The 27,080-nt window shown below is 43.0% G+C and overlaps 1 long non-coding RNA gene across 1 annotated transcript in view; it reads right to left on the minus strand.

Annotated features, from left to right (window-relative positions):
* The window catches only part of LOC139434490 (uncharacterized), a 55,724-nt gene extending 29,308 nt beyond the window's left edge, over window positions 1-26,416 (minus strand). Inside the window, exon 1 of the long non-coding RNA XR_011643841.1 lies at window positions 26,285-26,416. This is a non-coding gene — a long non-coding RNA (uncharacterized lncRNA). The remainder of the gene's footprint in view (window positions 1-26,284) is intronic.
* Between the last annotated feature and the right edge of the window lie 664 nt (window positions 26,417-27,080).

The following is a 27,080-nucleotide window of genomic DNA, read 5'->3' on the forward strand; positions in this document are numbered from 1 at the left end:
GACATCCCCTGTACAGTTTCGGAGGTGTTGCACAAACAATTGCTGGTTGCACTGTCGCGGACATTCATTTCGGAAAATGTTTGTCTTTCTCACATGCCTGCCACGATGGTCCTTCAGAATTGTTTTTTAAACTCTAATCTCACTTTCGCGAAGTTTGCTGGTGACTCTAGAACAGCTGACAATGTATGTGTGTTGATTAAGAGGAAAAGGTGCTTGGTATTTTTATTGTTGTTACTATCAGGAAATGTACCGCCAAATCCAGGTCCACCTAGCAGTTTTAGTCAAATAGCTACTCCTGCTGATTTTATATCTAGATCTGGGCTAGGTTTAATTCATTTAAATGTGCATAGTCTGTTACCTAAATTAGATTTTGTCTGTATTTGGGCGAGTTCGACTGATGCTGATGTCATTGTCTTATCAGAAACGTGGCTAGATAAATCCATTTTGGCCTCTGACATTTACATAAATGGTTACAGTGTATATCGTACTGACCGGCCTAAAAAAGGTGGTGGCGTTGCCATTTATGTGAAAAATAAGTTTTGTGTAACTAATATGGTTTCCAAATCTGTTAGTAAACAGCTAGAATTTTTTGCCGTGAATATTGAGGTAACAAAGGGTCAACAGGTCATGGTTGTGGGCTGCTACAGGGCCCCTTCGGCTGTCAAGGACTCTTTATCGTCATTGGCAAAACTGTTATCACAACTTTCCTACAAGGAAATAGTGCTGCTTGGTGATTTTAATTTGGACTGGTTAACTTCTGTGTCAGAGGATTTTAAAAACCTGTGTACCTCATTGAATTTTACCCAGATTATAGACAGTCCTACTCGCCCAAATATTAAGTCCCCAAATATATCCTCCTTAATTGATCTAATTTTAACAAATGTTCCACATAAATACTCATCTGTGGGAGTATTTGCTAATGATGTGAGTGACCACTGTGTTGTGGCCACAATTAGGGACACTAAGGTCCAAAAGGTTAAACCACGTGTCATCACAAAGAGAGACAACAAACACTTTGTGGAGCAGGGTTTTTTACATGATCTGTTTGATTTTGATTGGGGTAAAATCAATTTGTGTGCTGATGTAGAAACTGCATGGTCTTATTTTTATCTTGGTTTTATGAAAATTATAGATAGACATGCACCTCTGCGTAAATTTAGAGTGAAGGGACGAAACAATCCCTGGTTTTCTGCTGAGCTGTCCAGTCTCCTTCATGAGAGAAATAATGCTTGGGCTAAGGCTAGGAAATCAGGCTCAGAGGTAGAATGGCTACGTTTTAGGCAGCTAAGAAATAGCTTCACATCTCAAATAAAAAGTGCTAAATCAAAGTACTATTTGTCGGTTACCACAGAAAACCTGAATAATCCTAGGAAATTTTGGAAAGCCATAAAATCGATTTCCACTGGTGATATCCCAAATGAGCTACCTCCGTGCCTCACCACAGCATCTGGCACTATGTCAGACAGGGCTACTATGCTAAATTGCTTTAATGAGCATTTTGTGTCTTGTGGCTCTCTGTTTGGCTGTGTGGCTCCTGTGAACGCTCCAATCCTTGACTCTGAACAATGTGGTCTGGAAAACCCTTTCAGTTTTACTCCTTTAACTATTGGTATTGTTCATGAAGCATTATCCAAGTTAGATCCTAGGAAACCGGCTGGCCCGGACAATGTAGAACCTTTCTTTTTAAAGATAGCTGCAGATTGTATTGCTCCACCTTTTACTTCTCTTTTTAACCTCTCCCTCAGCACGAACACAATTCCAAAAGTATGGAAGTCTGCTTATGTCTTGCCTTTACTGAAAGGAGGGGAGGCAACTATTTTAAATAACTATAGGCCAATCTCTAAATTATCAGTTCTGGCTAAGGTGCTCGAATGCTTAGTGAGTGAACAAGTAAAGGAGTTTTTATGTATAAATGATATCCTGTCTAAACATCAGTCAGGATTCAGAAAGAAACACAGCACCATCACTGCGACAATGAAAGTGGTAAATGACATTACTACTATTTTAGATAATAAGCAGAGTTGTGCAGCTCTGTTTATTGACCTTTCCAAAGCATTTGACACCGTTGATCATCACATTTTAAAGCAGAGGCTACTCAGTATTGGCATATCCAGCAATGCAGTGGGGTGGTTTGTGAACTACCTCTCTGAAAGGTCCCAATGTGTTCATTTTGATGGACTGTCTTCTGAATGGTTAAACATTTCTAATGGTGTACCACAAGGTTCTGTTTTAGGACCACTTTTATTCTCCATATATATTAACAGTGTAGGTGATAATGTGGATGAAGCTACTTTACATTTTTATGCAGATGATACTGTGATGTATTGTGCAGGTCCCTCCATTAAAGAGGCTGTTGTTAAATTACAAGCTGTTTTTAACACTATTCAGACTCAGCTCTCTGAATTAAAGCTTCTTTTAAATGTGGATAAAACCAAGGTAATGCTCTTTTCAAAAGCTAAGAAGACACCAGAGCCTGTTTTAGATATTGTAACTACGCAAGGAACAAAACTTGAAGTTGTTGCCTGTTACAAATACCTTGGTATCTGGCTTGATGATTGTCTTTCTTTTAAACTTCATGTCAATAACCTGCTTAAAAAACTGAGGGTTAGGCTAGGTTTCTTTTTCAGAAACAAGTCCTGTTTCTCGCTTGAGGCCAGGAAAAGGCTAGTCACTGTGACCTTTTTACCTGTGCTGGACTATGGTGATTTGTTGTATATGAATGCACCTGCCAATTACCTGAGCAAATTGGATGCTGCGTATCACAGTGCTCTGAGATTTGTCACAAATTGTAAAGCGCTTACACATCACTGTACACTGTATACCAAGGCAGGTTTACCATCACTCTCTGTACGGAGGCTCAGTCATTGGTACACGTTTATCTATAAAGCTTTGTTGGGTAAACTCCCGTATTATATCTGCTCTCTGATAACACAGAGAGTTGCAAGCAGCTATTGTCTGAGGTCACATGATGTAGTCTTGTTAGATGTGCCAAGAGCAAGGACTGTCTTAGGTAAGACAGCTTTTATGTGCGCAGCTCCACTTGCTTGGAACAATCTTCAGCAAGAATTGAAACTGAGCAATCTCATTCCTCTGCATGTTTTTAAAGCTAGGCTAAATGAAATGCTTGCTGATACAATGGGCACTTGTAAATGTCTATAACTATGTATCCTGTAAATATAATGTATAATGTCCTTTATTGTTTTATGTTTCATGTGGAACCTATATGCTGCAGGTCTCCCTTGAAAAAGAGATCTATGATCTCAATGGGACCAATCTGGTTAAATAAAGGTTTGAAATTAAATGAAATTAAATCTACGGCTCCCATTTCCATCACCACGGACGCGTCGGACTACGCGGTCGGCGCAGTGCACGAGCAGTGGGTGGAGGGCGCTTGGCAGCCGCTCGCCTTTTTCAGCCGCCAGCTGACGCCCAGAGAACGCAGGTACAGTGCCTTTGACCGAGAGCTCCTTGGACTTTATTTGGCCGTGCGGCACTTCCGTTTCATGCTGGAAGGCCGTGAATTTACGGCGTTTGTCGACCACAAGCCGCTCACCTTCGCCATGTCAAAAGTGGCAGAGCCTTGGTCGGCACGTCAGCAGCGGCAGCTGTCCTACATATCAGAGTTCACTCTCCAGAGTCGTCATCGGTGCCGTCCAGTTGGGCCTGGACTATACTCGCATGGCGGCGGACCAGGTCACAGATCCCGGCATCCAGGCTCTGAAGGTGGAGGGCGCGGGGCTGGGCTTGGAGGACGTGGCATTACCCTCCTGTGTGACGTTTCCACGGGCCTGGCACGTCCTGTCGTCCCTGCCAGCTGGAGGCGCTCTGTGTTCGCACCCCGGCGTTAAGCCTTCGGTGCGCTTGGTGGACGCGAAGTTCGTCTGGCATGGGCTGAGAAAGGACGTGAGGACTTGGGCTGGTGAGTGTGTGGCTTGTCAGCGCGCTAAGGTGCACCGCCACACGAAGGCCCCTTTGGAGCGTTTCCTGGTGCCTGAGAGGAGGTTTGACCACGTCAACATCGACCTGGTTGGTCCATTGCCCTCCTCTCAAGGTTTTTCCTACCTCCTCACCATGGTGGACAGGACGACCCGTTGGCCGGAGGCGGTTCCTCTCGTGTCAACGTCAGCCGCAGACATTGCCCGAGCTTTCATTGCCCGAGATTTCATTGCGACGTGGGTGTGTCGTTTTGGCACCTCGTCAGACATTTCCTCGGACAGAGGCTCACAGTTCACGTCCGAGCTCTGGAACGCCGTGGCGAGTGGTCTGGGGGTTAAGCTGCACAGGACTACCGCTTATCACCCTCAGGCTAACGGCCTCTGTGAGCGGTTCCATCGCTCCATGAAGGCGGCCCTCAAGGGCGGCCCTCAAGGGCAGCCTTACGGACGGGAATTGGGTCGACAAGCTGCCCTGGGTGATGCTGGGCCTGAGGACTGCGCCGAAAGAAGACCTGCAGTGCTCTACGGCTGAGATGGTATACGGTCAGCCGCTGAGGGTTCCTGGGGATTTTTTCCCTAACGCATCGGCTCCCTGGTCGGCGTCGGCCCAGCGGGCTTTCCTGCAGGACGCCGCTGAGGCCTTTGCTCCGATCCCTACTACTCAGCACGGTACTCAGGTGTCCCGGGTTCCCGCAGAGCTCCGCTCGGCGGGGCACGTGTTCATCCAGCACGATGCGCACAGATGCCCCCTGTAGCCCCCTTACGATGGGCCTTTCCGGGTCTTGGAGCACGGGGACAAGCACCTGGTGGTCGACCTGGGTGGCAAGGCCGAGCACGTCTCGGTGGACCGGGTGAAGGCTGCTCACCTGGACTTAGACCAGCCGGCGGTGCTGGCTCGACCTCCGCGACGCGGACGCCCCCCGGCTGTGACCCCTGTCACGGATTTAGGACCTGTTGTTCCGGTCCCTCCTCTTCCGGGGGCCGTGCAGGCGGATGTCGCTTCTCCGGCTCCCGTGCTCAGGAGTCGTGGGGGTCGGCGCGTCGTTCCTCCCCGCCGCACAGACTTTCTTTACATGTGAATTCTGGGGGGGCTTGTGTGGTGCCACGTGATGGGACATAATTCACCTCTGGTTATTGTGTTGCAACACGGACCCGTTAGAGAGGGCACCGGAAGCTAGGTTCATTCATGCTAGCTTCACAACAAGTAATAAGCTAATGTCTTAACCTGTCTGAATGTTCTTTGATAATAAAGTGTGGAGTTCCATACTGAACACACCGCCTCCGACTCCCATTCATCGGCTCTACAACGTCAATAAAGGCATTCCACTAACACAGGCATACAGGCAAACCTTTTTCTGGTGGATGACTTTGTGACCTGAATGCTGTATCTCTCCTGTTCACTTAATAATTGTTGATGAATCTTTGCCAGTTGGAGTAGAGAAATATTTTCCTATACTGTAGTTATAACCTGATTTACAGTGTTTCTGTGTCTCAAAAGCCTTCAAAATGCAACGATCTGTTACCCATGCTGGATGTCGTGGATCATATATCATTGTCTCACCCGTGCCTTAAACTACCCACAAAATCAATCAATCAATCAATCAATGTTTATTTATATAGCCCAATATCACAAATGTTACATTTGTCTCAGTGGTCTTCACAGTGTGTACAGAATATCAGTATGACAATACGACACCCTCTGTCCTTTAGGGCTGTACCCGAATATTCGATTATTCGAATATTCATTCGTTGGCCAACTATTCGAGTTTTAATTTCATTATTCGGATTTTTTTTTTTTTTCCTAAATGTATGCTATCAATAAAGGCGAATTGCCATATTCTTATACTATATTTATACTTTTGAAATGCACTGTTAAAATGCGGAAATATATACGATCTCAGCCTGTGCTCCTGACATCCCGTTCACTCACAGTCACGAACGCAAACGGCACGCTTCACCTTGCTTCACCTCGTTTCACACACCTGCACACAAAATGCCGAAGACTTCAGCTGTGTGGGACCATTTTAAATTGGACGACGGTTAGAAGAAGGCAGTGTGCCAAATATGCGCCAAGAAACTGGCCTACCACGGTGGCACAACAACTCTGAAAAGTCACCGGATGCTGTAAGTACTAGCCTAGCTTAGCTTAGCTGTTGTCAAGTTGCCATGATGAAGCTGCTTTATCCGCCGTTTAAACAGTAATGTTACACATGATAAAATCGTGCACTTACTTTGCTTGGAAAATAGTTGCAAGCAAGCAACCGAATTGTTTTTTTATATTAGTTTTTCAATTTGATCCGAATAGTGAAAATAATAGGAGCAATGTGGGAACATCTGGGGCTAAGGCAATTATTGGCATACAGTTTGTTCATTTATTTTTCGTTCTTCATTTATTTAAATACTGTTTACTGTATCGGTAACAAGTATTACACTGTTAGGCCTACTGTTACGGCTATGATATTAAAAGTATTGTTGTTATAACATAAATATGTGTTTTGTATCTTCAGGTTGTAAAACATTATAGACGAAATTTGGAACCAGATTTGGTCCCCGGGCACTGCACTGCGGCTTGGTTAAATGCAGAGGACACATTTAGTTTTAATGTATGCGAGTACTGAGACAATAAATAAATATAAATCGAAATAGTATGCTCTTTCTGCGCTTCTGCTTAACAGCATGTTGTCAGGTGTCTCGGAGCGTGTTATGACATTTTTTTGTAAAAAATATTCGAATATTCGCTGCTGATTACTACCGAATATCCGGAGCCCCGAAAAATGATATTCGGGACAGCCCTACTGTCCTTAGACCCTCACATCGTACAAGGAAAAACTTCCGGAGAAAACCCACAGTTTAAAGGGAAAAATGGGAGAAACCTCAGGGAGAGCAACAGAGGAGGGATCCCTCTCCCAGGACGGACAGACGTGCAATAGATGCTGTGTGTAAATTGAAAAGATAATACATTTGCAACATTGGTAGTCCAAATGTTTGTAAATGCGTGTGTGTATAATGGGAAGATAATCCACGAGGATATCCATCCAGGACCTATGATCCAGGACCACAGCCACGACTCAAGATCCAGGACACAGGACCGCAGGATCATCCATGACTCTGGATCCCGGCGTATATAGACACCAAAAGAAAGAAATGTGGGGAAGCTGGGTTAATCGGAACATGAGAGTACACAGGTATAGACAGAGAGAAGGAAGAAGTAAGATGTCCCCCGACAAACTAAGCCTATATCAGTAAAACTAGGGGCTGAATCTATTCATTCATATAAGCTTTATCAAAAAGGAAGGTCTTAAGCGCACTCTTAAAAACGGATAGGGTGTTTGCCGCCCGAACACAAACTGGAAGTTGATTCCACAACTGTGGAGCTTGATAAGAAAAGGCTCTGGCTCCCATTGTACTTTTAGAGACTCGAGGAACAACCAACAACACTGCATTCTTGGAACGCAATGCCCTAGTAGGACAGTAGGGTAGAATGAGTTCTTTAAGGTAAGATGGCGCCTGCCCATTAAGGGCTTTGTAGGCGACAAGAAGAATTTTAAATTCTATCCTGTGTTCTATAGGGAGCCAGTGTAAGGCAGCCAGAACAGGAGTAATGTGGTTCCTTTTCCTAAATCTGGTTAGTACACGAGCCGCAGCATTTTGAATCAGCTGAAGCGAAAGGGAAAAGCATCCCTTTGTGTTTCTTTATTTTATTTGAGGCAACTTTTCATCTGAACATTGGGTAATTGCTTATGTCTGGTTTCCAGCTTGCTTTTCTCAAGTGACTGTGCGGTCCTGCCAGTGTTGCACGGTGTACCGATACTTGAAAGGTACCGCGATACCCTGCCGTTAAAAACGGTACGATTCCTCCGTTTCATTAGTATCGGTACTTTAAGAATGACGGGGAAAGTACTCCGGTGAGAAAGCGCAGTTTTAATAAGAGCCGTGTGTGTTCAGCGCTCTGCTTCCACTCCCTGCGTGCACTGCAGCCGTGCCTGCAGTCCCGCCCCTCTCAAGCACGTTCTAAGTCCCTCCCCTCTCTCGTGCACGCGGCCACGCTCTAGCTGCCAGAGCATGTGAGAAAACGAGAAGCATGGCTGCAAGTGGGAGTGCAACTGCCGCTGCGCCTCGGCTTGTTGACAAAAAAGACGCCAGAAGCGACATTTGGAAGTATTTCAGCTATATCTCTGACAGTGAGGGCCTACGGACACCACGAGGCCTGTCTGTGAGAAATGTTTTAGATCCCTGCAAACCAAGGGAGCCAACACATCAAACTTAGCTAAGCACCCGCCGACCGGAATCCAGAGCGGTTTAAAGAATTTAAAGACAGACAGGTTAGCGAATGTGATAGATAACATAATTACATCATGTTCAAGCCCATGCCCTCAAATCGTAAAAAGTGTAATTTATTTTGTGACAAACGAACGTTTTCATAGTTTGACGAGGCCATTAATGGCAATGATAACTGTCTAATATGGCTATCTTTTTAGCTAACTTTTAGCTAACTTACCAATGTGGCTAACACATGTTAATAAAATATAAAAAAAATTATATTTTATAAAACAAAAAAGTTGTTTGAGATGATGCTTAATTTGATTTAATACGAATTATTGTCATTTATTTTGTTTATTGTTCTCATTGTTTAAAAGTATGTGTTATGGTTCTGGTGTGAAATAAAGCACAATAATTACATTTAAGACGGTTTCCCTTTTCTTTTAGAAAAGTATCGAAAAAGAATCGGAATCGCAATTCTTGACTTGGTATCGGTATCGAAACCAAAATGTTGGTATCGTGACAACACTAGGTCCTGCACACATGGCCTTCCCCCTTTTACTTTGTTCTTGTCCTTTTGTGAACAGAAGGCCCAGTCCTGTGACACAAGAAGCAACTATACATTAACATTATGAAGACGAACCTTGCAAACCATAGAGATATCCTGCCATCCATATGTTCACAATCCTGCAGCAGGCTAATAGGAGCTTTAGGAGTTTTCAAGAGACATCCCCTTCTGGGTCCTTAGCTCATGCCCTTTTTCTCCTCCTCACTTCCTCCCCCTATTTCTGCTTCAGCTCTGCAGGAGGCATTAATGATCTGATGTGGGATCTGCCCTTTACTACCCCAACCAGCTGTAACACAGCATTTGCAATAATAATAGCTGATGTGGGACCACCCAGTGTTCACCCCCAGCCAGGTGTTCTTGGGCACCTGGATATTTAATGATGTGACCAGGGAAGCGATCCTTTCACTCTTTGACCAGTTGTCTTTTTCTGCTCTACCTCCCACACAACATACTTTATATAAGCCCCGTTCCATAACACCAGCAGCGACAGAGATACAAACAGAAACTGAAAACGCTCAAACTGACTTCCGTTTAAGGTTGGTAAACATGATAAATAAAGTATGGATTTGTGTCGGTAACTGGTCCTGTAGGGACTGCAGTAAAATATGTTTTATTTGAGTGATTTTTCGGTGCTGCTATAGATATCTCTAACATAGTGGTTGTTAACTTTACTAAAATGCTTGCTATGGTTGGCCAAGGATATATCGGCTATCTGAGATTGGCTGAGTAGATGGCATTTTACTTTGCTAACGTAATGGTCTGTGAGTGAGAGTCACTGATCAGCTGCTCAGTGGGCAGAGAGTGAGAGACAGCATTTAGAGCTGGCACATTTTCACATCTAATTCTGTGAATTTAGGTTTTACAGTGGAAGGACCAAGAGCTGGACGGATATTAGCTTGTTGCAGATGTATCAGTATATGGGTATTCCAAATTGCAACAACATGAACATATATTTTTTAAACCCCAATGCAGGACACATAATTTTAGTAAGTCAGAAATTGTGATCCATAGTTGGTCCAACAGTGCACATAATAAGTATTATTACTTTGACAATTAGCACAGAATGAAAGACAAAAAGAAGCTGCCTGCAAAGTCAAAACAGATGACAGGCGACAGGCTAGCTTCAAAACTTGTTACAGGCAGCATTCGGCATCCAAGGAGTGTGCATCAGACCTCTCAACACCTTGTCACTCATGTTCTTCTACCGCCTGACACCCCAAATTATGCCTGATTTTGGTTCCATCTGCATCAACTGAGAGAATGAACACTCTGGATCACTGCCACAAGAGCGACCACGTAGTCAAAATACATGATACAACATTCAGTTGGTTAGTTTTTTCATTTGTACAAATATCACTGTGGTCAATCAGACACTCACTGATTCGGGCATAGCTTGCTTCATTTCCTGCAGTATTGGATCTGCACTGTGAAACAAAAACTAAGTTACTATAATTAAATAGCGAGCAGAAGTGCTGTGAAATATTGTATTATTTATGAAGCATTTTGTCACAAAGTACAAGTTGCATGTATGAACAGTAGGGCAAGGAATGAAGGGATGGTTTTCCCATTTTCTTATTGATATTTATTATTTATAACGTCTTTCTCCCTTTCCATCTATCAACCACTATTTATGCATATTTGGACATATATACGTGCACCTCGGTCCAGTTCTCTCTTGTATATTACATATATTACATACACAAAAAGAGTTTAACTTGAAATTGCCTTCTTCATCATGCAGTGGTGCAGCAGGAAGTGTCTCCAGGCTCCTGGCCCCCCCGCAGAGCTAAGCTCAGTGTGGAGTAAATCCCCAGACCTGTCTCTCTCAGATAGATTACACTGCTGCACTGCATCTCTGTCTCTCTGTGCCTCAGACTCACATTCACACCCTTAAACACAGCGGTTCACATCTTTCCATGGCTGTGCTCTTATCCATATTCCTCATATACACCATATGCCTCCATCAACCCTGATGATTACAGTCATACACTTTGATACAATGATTTAAAGGTCCCCTATTATACTGTTTTTTTTCTCATTATATAATAGGCCTCAGATATATATACAAAACATGTCTCTGAAGTGTTTGGCTCCAAATACCAAAGAGATAATTGCAGCATCCCATAAACCCCTCTGTTTCAGCCCTGTTTCAAAAGTGCTGATTCTGGGTCTGTTACTTTAGATGAAAATAAGGAGCCACTCCCCACGCCCCTCTGAGAGATATTTGGTTGAAAATAACTAGGGCTGTCCCGAATACCATTTTTCGGGCTCCGGATATTCGGTAGTAATCAGCAGCGAATATTCGGCCCGGGGGGGGGCGTAGTAATCAGCAGCGAACCGCTTCAACACGTGTATTTCGGTGTATTCAAGGCATTAATTTTGTTATTCTACAGTATTGTTGTTTTATAGTTATTTGTTAATATAACCCAATTTGTGTTCTTTGAAATTGAAAAGGATATCTCTGTCGCATTGTGTTTGTTACTTTCGTTGCAGTCGTAATTTGGCTTGGCTTCCTATTTATGGACATGCTTTTATTTTGAAAGAGAGTTAGCGCTGTTGACAGGAAGTTGTTGTTGCTATGGAAACAACGTGACCGGGATTAACGGAGAAAAGTAATATCTACATATAAAGACGGAGAAAGTAAACAATAACGTTTACGGTTAAGTGTTAGCATCCCCCGAAGAGGCACAAGCTCTTACGTTGATATTGGAGATTTCAATAAATTCAATTTGAAAAAAAAACGGGAAAAAAACAATCAAAACGAATATCCGAATAACGAAATTGAAACCCGAATAGTACTCCAATGAACGAATATTCGGATTTTCCGGTGCAGCCCTAAAAATAACACAATGGTGCTCTAGGAGGAGATTCAGGTGATAAGGTGGGGGTGGTGTTACCTTGGTTGGTTATTGGCTAATGGTTACACAAGCCAAACAATCATGACATCATAAAGTGGCCAACATTTGATCAGCTCATTTTCAGACAGGTTTTTATATAAATGGATCACGACAAAAAGAGAGCTAATCTTTTTTCTGAAACTTTCAGAATGTCTTTACACAGAGGGGACACATGTTGATGTATAGAAGACATGAACAAGTTTATTTTGCATAATAGGTGACCTTTAATAATCAAATGTGTTGGAGGAATGGAAACGTCATTAGATCAGTAGCTAGTCTTGCTCGTATACTGTATATCTTCAGATTATCCAATGGAACATATCAAATAGTGCATGGCATCTTTTATTTCCTAAAAATGAATTGCTTATTTGTATTAATTAAAGACAATCTTACTAAAAATATGTTCATAAAAAGCAGACACATAAGCTCTGAAGACTTCGGCGTGATTCAGCAGATTAAATATACTGCATTGTCATTTCAAGTCATTAAAAAAGTCATTTAAATCTTTTGGATATCACTCCATAATCATAATAAAAAGTGATAAATGATAGTGATTATGACAGATGATGAACGCCATAATAGATTCTAGCCGATGATTAGGGTAATTGGGTTCAGTTTGGACAGATGCTGGATGGTGGCCATGGTAACATGTTTTTTATATGGCTCCTGGAGTGAAAGTAACATATCTGGTTAAAGTGGTGATACTTGGCCTCAAGAGAAAACAATACTGGCAGCCATTTTCCTTTAACTTTAAAAAAATAAATAATAATAATATGGATATATTTTGCTTCTCTCAGTTCTTTAGTTTTAAGACAACAGCAATAACTCAAAGTAATATTCCGATTATGTATAAAATATAAATAGTGAAATACAATAAAGTCAACCACAAATCTAAAACTCATCATAAAGCTGATATCAAAGGAATCAGACTGCATCTACAATAGTCCCTCTTTCCACATTTCTCTTTGTTGCCTTTTCAATCATTCACTCATCTTCATCATTGTTTGAGGGCACATCAAATGTAAGGATGTGTCTGAAGTAAATCATCACCTGTAACAACCACCTGCTATTCTTATTACATGATCCTATTTTGTGAAATACTTTTCTTTGTTCAGCAACTATAGCTCCTTTACCTGTTTATTCATGATCAGATTTATGCATTTCCCTTAAATGCTTTCAGTGTTTCCCACAGATCTGAAATATACTTAGGAGGGTGGTGGTAGCGGGGGGGGTTGAGGTGACGTGCAACAACATTAACATTAACCTTTCTGTTGGTCGCTTGTTAGCAGACCCTTCACGCGATGGCAGAGCGAACAGGTACAGGCAGGGCCCATAATGATAGCCCTATAGTTTAAATCTACTACCCACACATGAACATATGGAAATGGGTTACTATTTAAAAAAATAAATGTATTTATAAATGTATTTAGGAACCTATCCATGTGATTTTTAGTGGGGGTCGACCTCAAATCCTCTAGCGGGTCCAGGGGCATGCCCCCCCGGTAAGATTACATTTTTTATTTTGGAGTTAAATGCATCAATCTGGTGCATTTTGAGGGGAAAATAAAGAGAGTGTTAGACTTTAGAGTGTTTCCATAGACACTGAAAAACACTGAAACTTGTTTATTAATTTATTTTTGGTTCATTTATAGTTGTGAGTGTGTCTGTGCTCCTGAACCAGCCTCTCCTGTCTCCCTCCTCTCCCTCCTCTCCTCTCCCTCCTCTCCCCCTGCTCCTCTTTGAGGCAGCAGCAAACACTAGTTTTCTCTCAACAAGTTTTAAAAGTGTATCTTACCTTTTTTCACCTAGTTAACTTTTTATTTATTTATTCATGCATATTTTACTAATCACATTACATTTCATTTAGCTGACGCTTTTATCCAAAGCGACTTATAATGACTGATTACAGGGACATTCTCCCTGGAGTAACTAAGGGCTAAGTGCCTTACTCAAGGGCACACTAGTGGTGGTGTTCCTGGCGGGATTTGAACTCACAGCCTTCCGATATTCAGCCCACCTCACTATCCATTAGACCAGGGGTAGGCAAGTAAGTTTGGCCGTGGGCCAATTTTTTGCTGAGCCACAAGATGGTGGGCCAGAACATAATCAAAGCCTAATTCAAGGAATTGATTTTGGTAAGAGGGTGCAGCGCCACTGTTCCCCGGTTCAGAAAAAACTCTATCGCTGATAACCCTCCCCATCAACACTCTGATGCGCAGTCAGATCCGCTGATTGGTTCACTGATGATATAGGCGCCCAATCCAGAGCCTCTGGCTAGACCCGCCCAAAGGGAGGCTCGTCCTCTCTAGCCCCATTTCAGTCCCAAAGCCAGGGCTATTATCTGTATTTTAACAGACTTATCTTTTAAATTGAGGTGTATTTATTGTTCTCTTCAAAGTAAATTTTTCTCTGAAATTGTAGGGAGGATGGTCCTCCCTTTCCTCAATGGACGAGCCTCCACTGAGTAGAGTAGAGTTATGAACTAGGTAGCAGTGTTATTATTATTATGTAACATACTTTTATTCTGATAAGTATTGTCAAGTTCTCTGGGTTTTTGGCATTTATTTGAGTATTTGCCCACATTTGAGAGGCTTGAGGGGCAACAGAGGACGCATGGACAACTGGAATCCTTTTTCCTTTTCTTTATTTCAACTTTTCAAGGACACATTAGGATTCTTTCAGGTTGAAAACCTTTAAAAAATATTAAAGGACAAAATAAATCAATTACAGCATGTTTTGCTTTGCAATTTAATATATTATAACCTAAATTAATCAGTAACCAAGTATTTTACTCAAACTCAATGTATTTAATAGTTAAATAAATACTTTAATTGACCTGCTTCCCCACAACCACACATGCCATGACCCGCTCTATCGAAATCAGTCGGAAAGGCTCATTTCATAATAAACGTGGATTTGCGTAAAAAACTAGTTTTTCGGGTGTTTTGTTTGATTTTAAATAAACAAAGTCTTGGCTTTCAGAATATGGAACTGTTATTTCCAAAATCACACGATAAATACATGTTTGAAGCTTGTAAAGGGAAGATGACATGCTCTCCCTCGCGCTCTGCTCTTCCACAGCGCCGCTTCCCCTCCCTCTGCTGACATTATGAATGTATGTCGGGACAGAATTTATTTTACCGGACAAATTCGAAACTTACCGGTCATGTTTCAATAATAATAATAAGAATGGTGTAGCAAAGTTTCCGTTAGCAGGTAATCACCGGACTATGACAGGATATGCTGATGTTTAAAACTCAGTTAATGGGAGTAATTTGTATATTGCTTCAGTTTATAACCGTTACAGATCGAAAAGTTCAGATTCATTTTTCAATAAATGATTCCACAAACAACAAACAACATAATTATTACATTCAAACAAACTACTTGTAGTAGATGAAGTACATTATTCAAAAGTTTACATTAACTTTGGATAATAACACGGGAGAAACGGATCCTCTCTTTTCCCCTCTCCCTCTCTCTCTCTCCTGACAGCCCATCAGTTTCTCATGCAGCGCGCTAAACAGTCGGCGGGGCTTCAGGTGATTATGCAGCAGCTGATCTGATCTCTCTCGGGTCCGGTTATACTTCACTCGCGTTTATGTCCATATCGATCAGATCCAGCTCTCCTGATCGGCCTTTATAGAGAGCACCGATCAAACTATTAAGAGTGAATATCGGCCGATAATGACCAGCGGCCGATCGATCGGAGCATCCCTAATTAGACATTTTGACCAACAGGTTTTGAATTTACCGGTTTTTAATGAATTTTACCAGATAAAAACCGGTAATTACCGGCTATCAGAAACCCTGATGTGCGACTCTCGGTCCTATGTTGTAAAAAAAAAAATTAAAAAAAAATCTCAAAATAATATTTTATTTTTGATTCTCAAAATTACGGGCCAAATATTATTCCTGGCGGGCCAACAATGGCCCGCAGGCCGCCTGTTGCCGACCCATGCATTAGACCAATCACTACCCTCTCAAATGGAAATATGTGTTTACATAAATGGTGACCACACCGTTTGAGACACTGAGAACTTAGACTAAGTTAACTATCTAAACACTCAGAGTCCTTTACCTCACCTGAGCTGAGGTTATCCCGAGCTTGAATGACAGACAGAGACCAATCAAGGGCTTTGATTTATGGTCTGTATGACAGTGGCCATGACGGCAGGCCACATCATGTGGACAGCCAGTCACCCTGTGTGAGGCAGGCCACTTAACAGGCCAGAAGGAGGCGAGATCAGAGCAAGGAAGCGAGAGATCATTGTCCACAAGTTAATCGATCGCAGATGGCGTCGTGGTCACGGACGAATACAAAAAATATATATAAAAAAAAAAAAGTATTAAAAAAAAGTATAAAAAAAACAAAACCTAAATGGGTCGCGAAATATACTTGGGCGGCCGTTAATATACCTGGGCGGCCCGCCCAAGTATAGTCTATGTGTGGGAAACCCTGGCTTTATTTGATTCCCCAAACGCATCTAAGTGAAACATGTAGTCATATGAGCAAACCATTGGGAAGACAGTTTAGTCTCAAAGGGCTGGCACAGACATCTGACACCATATTGTGCTGCATGGGCAATTTAAATGCCATTTCAAACCATATTGAGAATGCAATCTGCGAGAGTTTCCAAATGCAATGCAACCATATGGGATCATCAGAGTGAGAGGGCTGTCACTGTGATACCAAACAACTAATAGAGACATCCAAGGTATTTCCCAGACTACAATGTCAAGTTATTGCTAAATACTGGAATATACAACTCCTTTTTGGGTCACTTAAACGTATGATCTTAAGATGTTCTCTCTCTTGCTCTGGAAAGGGCTTCCTATGTGCAGTTATCCCACTTAAACAAGCTCTAAAAAGGTAACTAGATATTCCTTTAGCATGTTTTAAGTGACTAGAAGCCACAAACAACCATATGTGAATGACTGGAGGGAAAAGATGCAGAAGCAGACTCAAGGTGTCATCCCCTAGGGCTGATGGAGTATGCAAAAACTCAAGGAAAACAACATATTGCTTCATGTTTTAATTGGAGCAAGTTAATGGTCCATGAAGACTTGTGTATTAGTCACTAAGACAAGCTGTTCTGATAAAAATGTTTCCGTACTCTATGTGTGTGTGGGTGTGTCTCTACATCAAAAGTTTGTGCTGGTGCCTGTGTCTGTTTGGCGTCAAGCCTCAAGGGGAAACACTATAAGGCTGTTATCTTTTACCACCAAAGTTTTCTGAGCTAAGATTTCCCAGAAACTTGTTATGAGCTTCTTCACAGAATGTCTGTGTGAGCACATCATTGCATCCTTGCTCAACTAAACAATAATTACACCTCACGCTCTGTGTAATGTACATTTTCAAGGCAGATTAGAGGAAGAGCAATACAAAGTTGCCTGAGTTTTAGAGGTAGTTTGAGGACAGACAACAAATCAGGTGAATGTGTGTGTTGAAAGTGTTCGACTTAATTGAAGTGTGCTGCATGTGTGTTTATCTAAGGGGAAGGAGAAAGCAAGTGTGGTGTGAACACAGTGTCTTTCATCTAGATCAGCCGTCACCACAGTTAATGGGGAAGAGGGTTTTCTAAACACACAAAGACACACAACCACACACACACACACACACGCACACACACACACACACACACACACACACACACACACACACACACACACACACACACACACACACACACAACCATGAGCGGGAAACAAGGCAATTCCATCAGGATAATTCATATCTTGTCTTTACAGAGCAGTTTACACCCCAGTCAATATATTATTGTATAATTACATTTCTGTATTTCTTCCAAATTAAATGAATTAACACTTTTGTCATTTTCACTGTTGAAGAAATCAATATTGAATCAACAGAAACATATGATTAATTCTATCTGGTAATAAGTGGGATACCAATTATATAATTTACCGTGGATCATGTAAAACCTAATAATAATGTTAAAAGAAGTTGCTCATTCATTTAGCACCAAACACCAGTACTGTCTTAAGTTGATAGTATTTCACTTAGTTGTTCAAAAAGCTGAGAATACAATAAAATCGACATTGAGGTTTTGAGCTGCTGATGAAAAGTTAAATAAATCATTACATGTATTATAGATCATGACAATGATTCTCAGACCGTCTACTCCAAACCTTAAATGAACCTCATGGTAGTTGGCACCACTCGCAATCTGCTCTTCCGCAGCGTCGCCCCCCCTCCCTCCGGCTGAAATTATGAATGTAAGAGTATAGTAATCATAGATAACACGACAGGGTCCGTTACAGTTTGTTTTCATCTGATTTCAATTAAACAAAGTCTTGGCTTTCAGAATATTAAACTTGTTTCGGCAAATTCAGATGATAAATACAACTTTGAAGCTTGTAACGGCATAATTACAAGCGGAGAATGGAGTAACTTTACATCACAGCAGGCATAACAACAGCCGGTGTTTCCCCGGGAAACAAACACAATACACACAAACGCAAAATTACTAGGGATGCACAATAATTATCGGCCACATTATTATCGGTCCGATATTAGGAATTATGACGTCATCCCGATAAACCCGATACCAGTATTAATAGCCCCGATAATATACAATATATCTTTTGGGTAAAAAAAAAGAAAAAAATACTGCGGTGTGGGTGGATTGGGATGAGGGGCGCTTGTTTTTCACTCGGCTCCTCCCGTTTTGCCAGTACTGTGGTATTAGTGGTTTAGGAAGAGGGGAGTTCTTCACAAATCCAGCGCTCCCTAACTCATGCCTGGCTGTGACGTAAATGGTGGGCGGCCGTGAAGCCAGGACAGTAAACAAACATGTCGTCGGTGGTATGGGACTATTTCAAAGTTTCAGAGTTGGAAAGTTCGCTTGCTATTTGTAACAAATGTAATGCAGAAGTTCCACGAGGAGGGAAAAAGGCAACGAGCTACAATACTTCGAACCTGATTAGTCACCTGAAACATCGCCATCGCTACGATGGTGTGTTAAAAGCGTACGAAGACGCCTGCGCTGCTAAACTAGCGACAAATCCAAAGCCAGCTGTAAAGGCACCGGGGCTTTTATCTATCGACGAGGCTTTTGAAAAAGGCAAGAAGTTTGCCAGTTTTGCAACTCAAGGTATAAGCTCGAACCGGAACTGCCTGGACGCTGCAATCATGTTGCACACTATCCGAGCTGAGTGTGCTGACTTTTCGTACAATGTCCCACTGTCTGGCTGCCTGCATAAAGTCAAGTGCTCGGCGCAGTTGTGGCGAAATGTCGCTCCTCTGTTTTCATTTAAACAGCTCCTTATATCCGTTAGCGCAGCTAGCTAGCACCAGATGCTAACAACAACAATGCACGTAAGGTCTCTCTCTCGCTCGCTCGGGCCACAGATACACACATCCTCCCGGTCCTCCAGATGGCCAGTCGGTGCCTGCCGGAGAGCGTGGAAGTGTGGTCTGCCACAAGCGGGCAGCAGGAGCGGGGCTGTCAGCATCAGCTTGTAGAAGATATTTTAAATATGCGCTCTGAAACTACGGGGCGGCCAAGGAAAAAAAATACACATGCGTTAATCGCGTTAAAATAATTAGTGGCGTACATTTTTTTTTATTATCGGTATCGGTCTTGAGAAGCAGGAAGTTATCGGTATCGGTATCGGTTTCAAAAAACCAATATCGTGCATCCCTAAAAATTACACACACACACACACACACACACACACCAGAGTCCTGCATCGGGTCCCCCGTCGCCCGTCCCCCGTCGGGTACCCGACGGGTGACCTGCAAAAAAGGTGATTCGCGGGTGGTATTTTTCCAAACGCTTTTTTCCGGGTTCGGTTCTGGGTAAAACAAAGATGATGCGGGTCGGGTCGCGGGTGTTGCATAATAAATATATTGAAATAATGATAATTTAGTTTATGTTTAAATCCTCAGACCTCTCCCCCGCGGGACCGTGCATAACCATAACCTCTGCAGCGCATCAATCTGCTGCTGTGCGCGCCACATTCGAAATGGCTGAGGTGAAGCTCTCTAGCGGAGAATGCAGCATTTTCAATAACACTTCCTCAAGAGCGAAACCCAGCGTCTGGGAGGCTTTTGGTTCCTAGATGGAGAAAATAACCAACATCCCACGCTTTTTGAGACAAATATGCAACTGCGTGTGTTAATAATTGCACGTGTTCACTGCTCATATATAGGCTATGCGGGTTCGGGTCGGGTCGCGGATCTTGTGCCGACGGGTCGGGTCGGGTTGCGGAACTAATTGGCAATATGTGCGGGTAGCGGGGCGGGTTCGGTATTGCACGTCGCGGGTGTGGGGCGGGAGCGGGTCTTGAAAATCAGACCCGTGCAGGACTCTGACACACACACATACACACACACACGTATACACACACACTCGCAAGCTTCCCCTCCAAACGAAAATATCTTCCCTCCGTAGTATTTTAATCATTTGCTCCACTAATAATCAATCAGATCGATGGATTCCAGAGAAGAGAAAACTTTGAAGGCCTTTTTCTCAAAATGATGACTCGGTGACAGTCATTATATAATGTGACATATTTTGCTTAATATTTAGAGTACAACAACAATCCTGATATCATTAGAAAACTAGGAATCTCCTCTTTCCAACAGTGTATACAACTCAAAATGTGTCTTCGGGTCAATGCGACTGATTTCGATGGAGCAGGTCACATATAGTTGAACAGGATTCTGACAATGAGGGTGTTATTGGTACTTCATTTATGTTGCATAACTTCCTTCCTACATTAAAAGGTATTTCACTCCAAGGGAGAGTATTAAGATGGAGGGAGAAAGAAGAACAAAGACATGTACGTCGGTTAGATTAGAAAGAGAAAAAGCAGCTTAGCTGTTTGTATTTTCAAGTGGGTATTTGAGACATAGCCTGAGAGAGTCAAGCGAGTGTGAGACAGACTTGAAGACAAAGACACAACATGATATAACCAGTGACACAGAGGATGGAGAGCTGAGAAAGGTCTCAAGTTTGTATTTAATCCTCTAGCTGTTTGTGTTGCAGCTCTCATCTGAGCACTAAAACTTCCAAGGCAAGACGTCTTTATTATGGTGTATCCCCTCACCACATTTAAACTGCCCATCATGTCCTCCTCCTTATTTTCACCTTTCTGTGGATTCTTCTCTTTTTGTTCTTGTATTCACACAACTTTTCACTGTAACATTGTATCAGAATCAGTAGTGTTACTTTGATCCATTCAATTCAAGCACGGCATTTATTCTACTTAAATCCCCACTCAGCAGTCATCGCTCTTCCCTCCATAGCTCCAAGTCTGGTGTGTGTGTGTGTGTGTGTGTGTGTGTGTGTGTGTGTGTGTGTGTGTGTGTGTGTGTGTGTGTGTGTGTGTGTGTGTGTGTGTGTGTGTGTGTGTGTGTGTGTGGCTGGTTAAAGGCTGAGTGGTTGTGTAGATCAGGTTTGTGTGCTTCACAAGGATGTTCTTTATCAGTGTGTTGTGGCTCATGATAAACTTGAAGTATGTGCTGCAGAGGGATCTCTTTTATTTCAAGGTGAAAAAGCTGGTAAAGTAGTTCTATTTGTCCGCAGTGGTCAAAGTCATCTCACAGGCTCTATAAATTCAGATGAGCAGTTTTTACAGGTGTAATGAGATGTACTTGTATAACGGGGAGTCAGCTTTAGTGTGCTCCAAAAAGAGCAAACAAACCTCTTTCCCACTAAAGCAGTTGAAGTAATCCCAGTTCAGGCTATGTTTGGCCCTACTGAGAATACATTTAGTGCTTCTCTCAAAGTGAATAGTATTTAGACATTTCCTGTGTTCCCCTTTATGTTTTACTTCATTAAGATTGAGTTTTTCCTTGTCTTTGTTATTTTTAAGTAAATCAAATTGTACACTGAGTAAAGATACAGATTGCGTAAAGTCATACATTATTTAATATCTTTTAAGAAGCTTATTTATGTTTACAAATGATAACATTTTGAATATATCAGGAAGAACAAAGACACAAACTCTTGTCCCAACACTTGTGCTGTTCTCACTTATATTGAATTATTAGCAAGACACTCTTTCAGCACAACAAATCATAACAGTAAATGAAGGGGCAACATTTTCTTTTTAATGGAGCTTAAACATTGGGAAATGTTGAAAGCATGAGAGTAACTACATCGTTTGGCCATATAACAAACACTCTTGCCAACCATCCTGGGAGATGAACGATTTTAAGGTGCAATATTTGTAACTGAACAATTTATTACACTTAAGGGACTGCTTCTGCAGTTAAGGATTATTACGTCTCACATCACAGGCAAAGCAGCGGGTGTGGGAGAAGTTCGGAGAAGACATGGAGAAGGACTTTCGGGCGGCACCAAAGTTGTTCTGGAAAACTGTCCGACACCTCAGGAGGGGGAAGCAGGGAACCATCCAAGCTGTGTACAGTAAGGATGGGACGTTGTTGACCTCAACTGATAGAGTGTTAGGGCGTTGGAAGGAACACTTTGAGGAACTCCTGAACCCGACAACTCCGCCCTCTATGTTAGAGGCAGAGCTGGAGTATGACGGGGGATCAACACCAATCTCCCGGGGGGAGGTCACTGAGGTCGTCAAACAACTCCACAGTGGCAAAGCCCCGGGGGTGGATGAGATCCGCCCGGAAATGCTGAAGGCTCTGGGTGTTGAGGGACTGTCATGGTTGACACGTCTCATCAACGTTGCGTGGAAGTCGGAAACAGTGCCGAAGGAGTGGCAGACCGGGGTGGTGGTTCCCCTTTTTAAAAAGGGGGATCAGAGGGTGTGTGCCAATTACAGAGGCATCACACTACTCAGCCTCCCCAGGAAAGTTTACTCCAAGGTACTCGAAAGGAGGGTCAGGCCGATTGTCGAACCTCAGATTGAGGAGGAACAATGCGGATTCCGTCCTGGTCGTGGAACGACGGATCAGCTTTTTACTCTCGCAAGGATCCTGGAGGGGGCTTGGGAGTACGCTTATCCGGTCTACATGTGTTTTGTAGACTTGGAGAAGGCGTATGACCGGGTTCCCAGGGAGTTACTGTGGGAGGTGCTGTGGGAGTATGGGGTGAGGGGGTCTCTACTCAGGGCCATCCAATCTCTGTACTCCCAAAGCGAGAGCTGTGTCCGGGTCCTCGGCAGTAAGTCGGACCCATTTCCGGTGAGGGTTGGCCTCCGCCAGGGCTGCGCTTTGTCACCAATCCTGTTTGTAATATACATGGATCGGATTTCGAGGCGTAGTCGTGGGGGAGGGGGTCTGCGGTTCGGTGGACTAAGGATTGCACCACTGCTTTTTGCAGATGATGTGGTTCTGATGGCTTCATCGGTCTGCGACCTTCAGCACTCACTGGATCGGTTCGCAACCGAGTGTGAAGCGGCTGGGATGAGGATCAGCACCTCCAAATCTGAGGCCATGGTTCTCAGCAGAAAACCGATGGACTGTCCACTCCAAGTAGGGAATGAGTCCTTACCCCAAGTGAAGGAGTTCAAGTATCTCGGGGTCTTGTTCTCGAGTGAAGGAACAATGGAGCGTGAGATGGGCCGGAGAATCGGAGCAGCGGGAGCGGTACTGCAGTCGCTTTACCGCACCGTTGTGATGAAAAGGGAGCTGAGCCAGAAGGCAAAGCTCTCTGTCTTCCGGGCCATTTTCGTTCCTACCCTCACCTATGGTCATGAAGGATGGGTCATGACCGAAAGAACGAGATCGCGGAAACAAGCGGCCGAGATGGGTTTCCTCCGCCGGGTGGCTGGTGTCTCCCTTAGAGATAAGGTGAGAAGTTCGGTCATCGGGGAGGGACTCGGAGTTGAGCCGCTCCTCCTTCGCGTCGAAAGAAGCCAGTTGAGGTGGTTCGGGCACCTAGATAGGATGCCACCTGGGCGCCTCCCTAGGGAGGTGTTCCAGGCACGTCCAGCTGGGAAGAGACCAAGGGGTAGACCTAGGACCAGGTGGAGGGATTATAGCTCTTCGCTGGCCTGGGAGCGCCTTGGGATCCCCCAGTCAGAGCTGGTTGATGTCGCCAGGGAAAAGAAAGTTTGGGGCTCTCTGCTGGAACTGCTACCCCCGCAACCCGACCACAGATAAGCGGGAGAAGATGGATGGATGGATGGACATCACTTTTAGAATCACAGAGAAGACGCTGATTGATGATTACAGCAGTAGCACCATTTTCACTTTGATGGACACTGATTTTGTGTGATGTCGACACATGCAGTACAGTCTTTAGAGCAGGGGTGGGGAACCTTTTTCCTCTCAAGGGCCATTTCAATTTTTACAACATCCTCCGAGGGCCGTACAAATTATTGACCTCTGCTTAAAAATACTAAAATCACAGCCCATTCATTTGGCCTTTCTTTCATGCTGTGCAAAGAAAAAGCAACCTCTGAATACAGATATCTTACCATGACTCGTGTATGCATGCACGTGCAGAGTTGTGGCATTACCACCAAAACAGAAAGATATTGGACACAAGATGTGTGCAAATGTATTTAGTTTCCTATCCATGTGGATGTGATTTAAATGAGGGGGGAGACCTAACCTCCTCTAGGGGTTAGCATGCTCCCCCGGGAAGATTTGTTTAAGTTAAAAGCATCAATCTGGTGCTTTGAGAGCAACATTAGGAGATCTATGGATACATCTCTCAACACATATGAAACAGAACTGTAAGCAGATTTTTTTTCTTTATGGATATTTTACAAATCACTCTCCTTTCAAACTGTATTCTTGTTTATTAATAACAACTTTTTTTTGCTGTCATATAGTATATGTTATACCCATTTACTTTATTCTCTTATTTTTTTATAACTATAATGATCATATAAAGATGTGCCTTTACCTCACTGGTTGTAGCTTGTTATATTCGTTAGCATAGCTAGCTAACCAGATGCTAATAACAACAAAGTTATTGACTGTATGATCAGTATGACAGATGAGCAGATCGCCACTGGGCTTTCAACTAAAGACACAGCCACGCAAAAACTGCGGCATGTGTACGGCTCCTTATGGGTTCTGCTTGGAAGTGCCGTAGCGACGTTCCGGTGCTCTCCGTCAGAACTGCACCCCTGTCAGACGAGACATATACCACGTGATGACACGTTAGGCTGGTGTTGTGTTCAAGGACCCTGACCTTGGCCAGGAAAAACAGGTACTCGCTTTGTTTAATTTGTTTGCGGTCTAGATTTATTTAGTTTTTTTCTTTTTTGCGTGTGTTTATAAAATTACCTTGAGCGCTGTACCAAATGGTCTCGTGGGCCGTATACGGCCCGGGGGCCGGAGGTTCCCCACCCCTGCTTTAGAGCAATGCTAACGAAGACACACACACACACACACAGACACAGACACACACACACACACACACACACACACACACACACACTAATGTAACCCTTAGATCAGGGGTGCCCAACCAGTTGATCGCGAGATGTGTCTGAAACTAGAACAACAATATTCTGTTATCGTTAATGTCCTGTAACATAATCTTCCTGTGCCAGAATAATGCACTCGAACGCATCAAAGCTTTGTGATTGTCCGGCGTGACCCCATGTGTTGGGGCGTGGCTGGTGGGCAGTGGGCACTATTTCGCTGACGTTGTCCGTGTCAACAGGAGTGACAGTCCGCACACACACAAGACTGCAATTATGGCAGAAGCAAAAAAGCCCAAACTATATAATTTTCACTCCAAGTGGGAGGATGATTATTTGTGTATCTATTCCAATTCAAAGTCCATCTGTCTCATCTGCAATGCGAGCCTGGCTTTATCGAAGAAGGGTCATTTAGGAGCGGCATTTCAAAACAGTGCATAAACGCTACGAGGCGGAATTCCCTCCTAATTCTGCCCTATGCTCCTAAAAGGGGAGGGGCCTGAAAGGACAGCTAAATGCACAGCAGTCCATTTTCACCAGGCCCAACAACAAGAGCAAGGCTGCTACCATAGCATCTTATTGTGTCAGTCACGTTCTTGCGAAACACATGAAGTCTTTCAAAGACGGCAAAGTTGTGTAAGAAGCATTCCTGGAGGCTGCCGACGCGCTTTTTGGGGACAGTAAAAACAACAGTAGCATTTCAACAGGTTTTTGATATAATAAAAACTCAAGTTAGATACCGTTATTAATCAGCTGTAAGTTTTAGTTTCTTTGAACTTATTCATTATAATTATTGTACAAAATTGTATAAGAATGCAAACTTAAATTGATTATAGTCTATTATCGATTCAGGTTAAGAAACTAGTGTTGTTTGCATCCTATTTTAAAGGCATTTCTTTTTATACTCGACTAAAATGCAACAAAAAAAAGGGTTTGATTCTATTGATTTTGTCTTTTTTATTGCACTTTGGCAGCAGATTCCTGTGTAGCTTCAGATCTGAGTTGTCTTGTCTTATACTTTTGTAGCAACACTATTTTTATATAATGGCAAAGAAAGGGTTCAGAGTATTTTCTTGTTTCCCTGTGTCATATGTGGCAGCACTGTTCAATATTTCTTGAAAACATTACCCACTGTAGTGTGACGTGTGAATAAACTCCAACTCTGTATCAACAACACTGTTGTGTAACTTCAGTTAAATACTTGTATGTGTGTAGATTAGAAAGAGGTAAGATAAAGGATCTGCAGTATTCATCGTACAAAGGTCAGTTTTATACAAGTAGAAGTGTGTATTTACCTGGTAGTAGGCTGTCAGTAATGGCTATGCCTCTCTATTTGGAATGGTAGATCTCGGCAGACTGGCAACTTTAAAAGTAGCTCTCTGTTCAAAAAAAGGTTGGTCACCCCTGCCTTAGATAGTGTCCTTGCCCTCAGCTGCCACTGGGTATGTGTCGCGCTTGGAGGTGGTGCAATTTGGTCATAGATGCTGGCACTTGCCTAAGGTCACACATAAACACACACACACACAAACATAAACACACAAATGTGCAAAGTTGTCCCCGAGGGTGTGACATGAGGACAGTGAATCAAAGGACGTTGAGAAACGGTCATGTGAAACAGATTGACTCAGACAGCCGTGTTCATCCTCCTCTTCGTTCCATCGACACAGAGAGTATCCTTACCATTACACTGCCTCAGATAGATTAGTATGCTTACACAGTCTGCAATGCAGTAGCATGGAAACAAAGTTAATTGCTATTTAAAACTATTTTACGAAATACAAATACACTGTACCCAAAGGCAGCAACTCTGCACTTCTGCATTCAGACTCCATCTGTTTTTTCCTCAAATTTAAATTACTTGTTTATTCTTCATAATTTCTATTTATTTGGACCTTCTCCTCTGACTGGACTGTGTGTCAAATTGTGATGTTTAATTACTGTCCCTACAACACATTCCTAGCAGGTGACCTTCAGGTGTACAGCAGAGAATGATGCTGCTTAGTTGAGGCTGTGTGGGTTGATAGAAATAGTCCCATTTGTCCTGGAAACCAATTATTTTCTTCCTTTTGAATAATTGCACAATGTTGGTTA

Source organism: Pseudochaenichthys georgianus, chromosome 9 (assembly GCF_902827115.2).
Source record: "Pseudochaenichthys georgianus chromosome 9, fPseGeo1.2, whole genome shotgun sequence".
NCBI lineage: Eukaryota > Metazoa > Chordata > Actinopteri > Perciformes > Channichthyidae > Pseudochaenichthys > Pseudochaenichthys georgianus.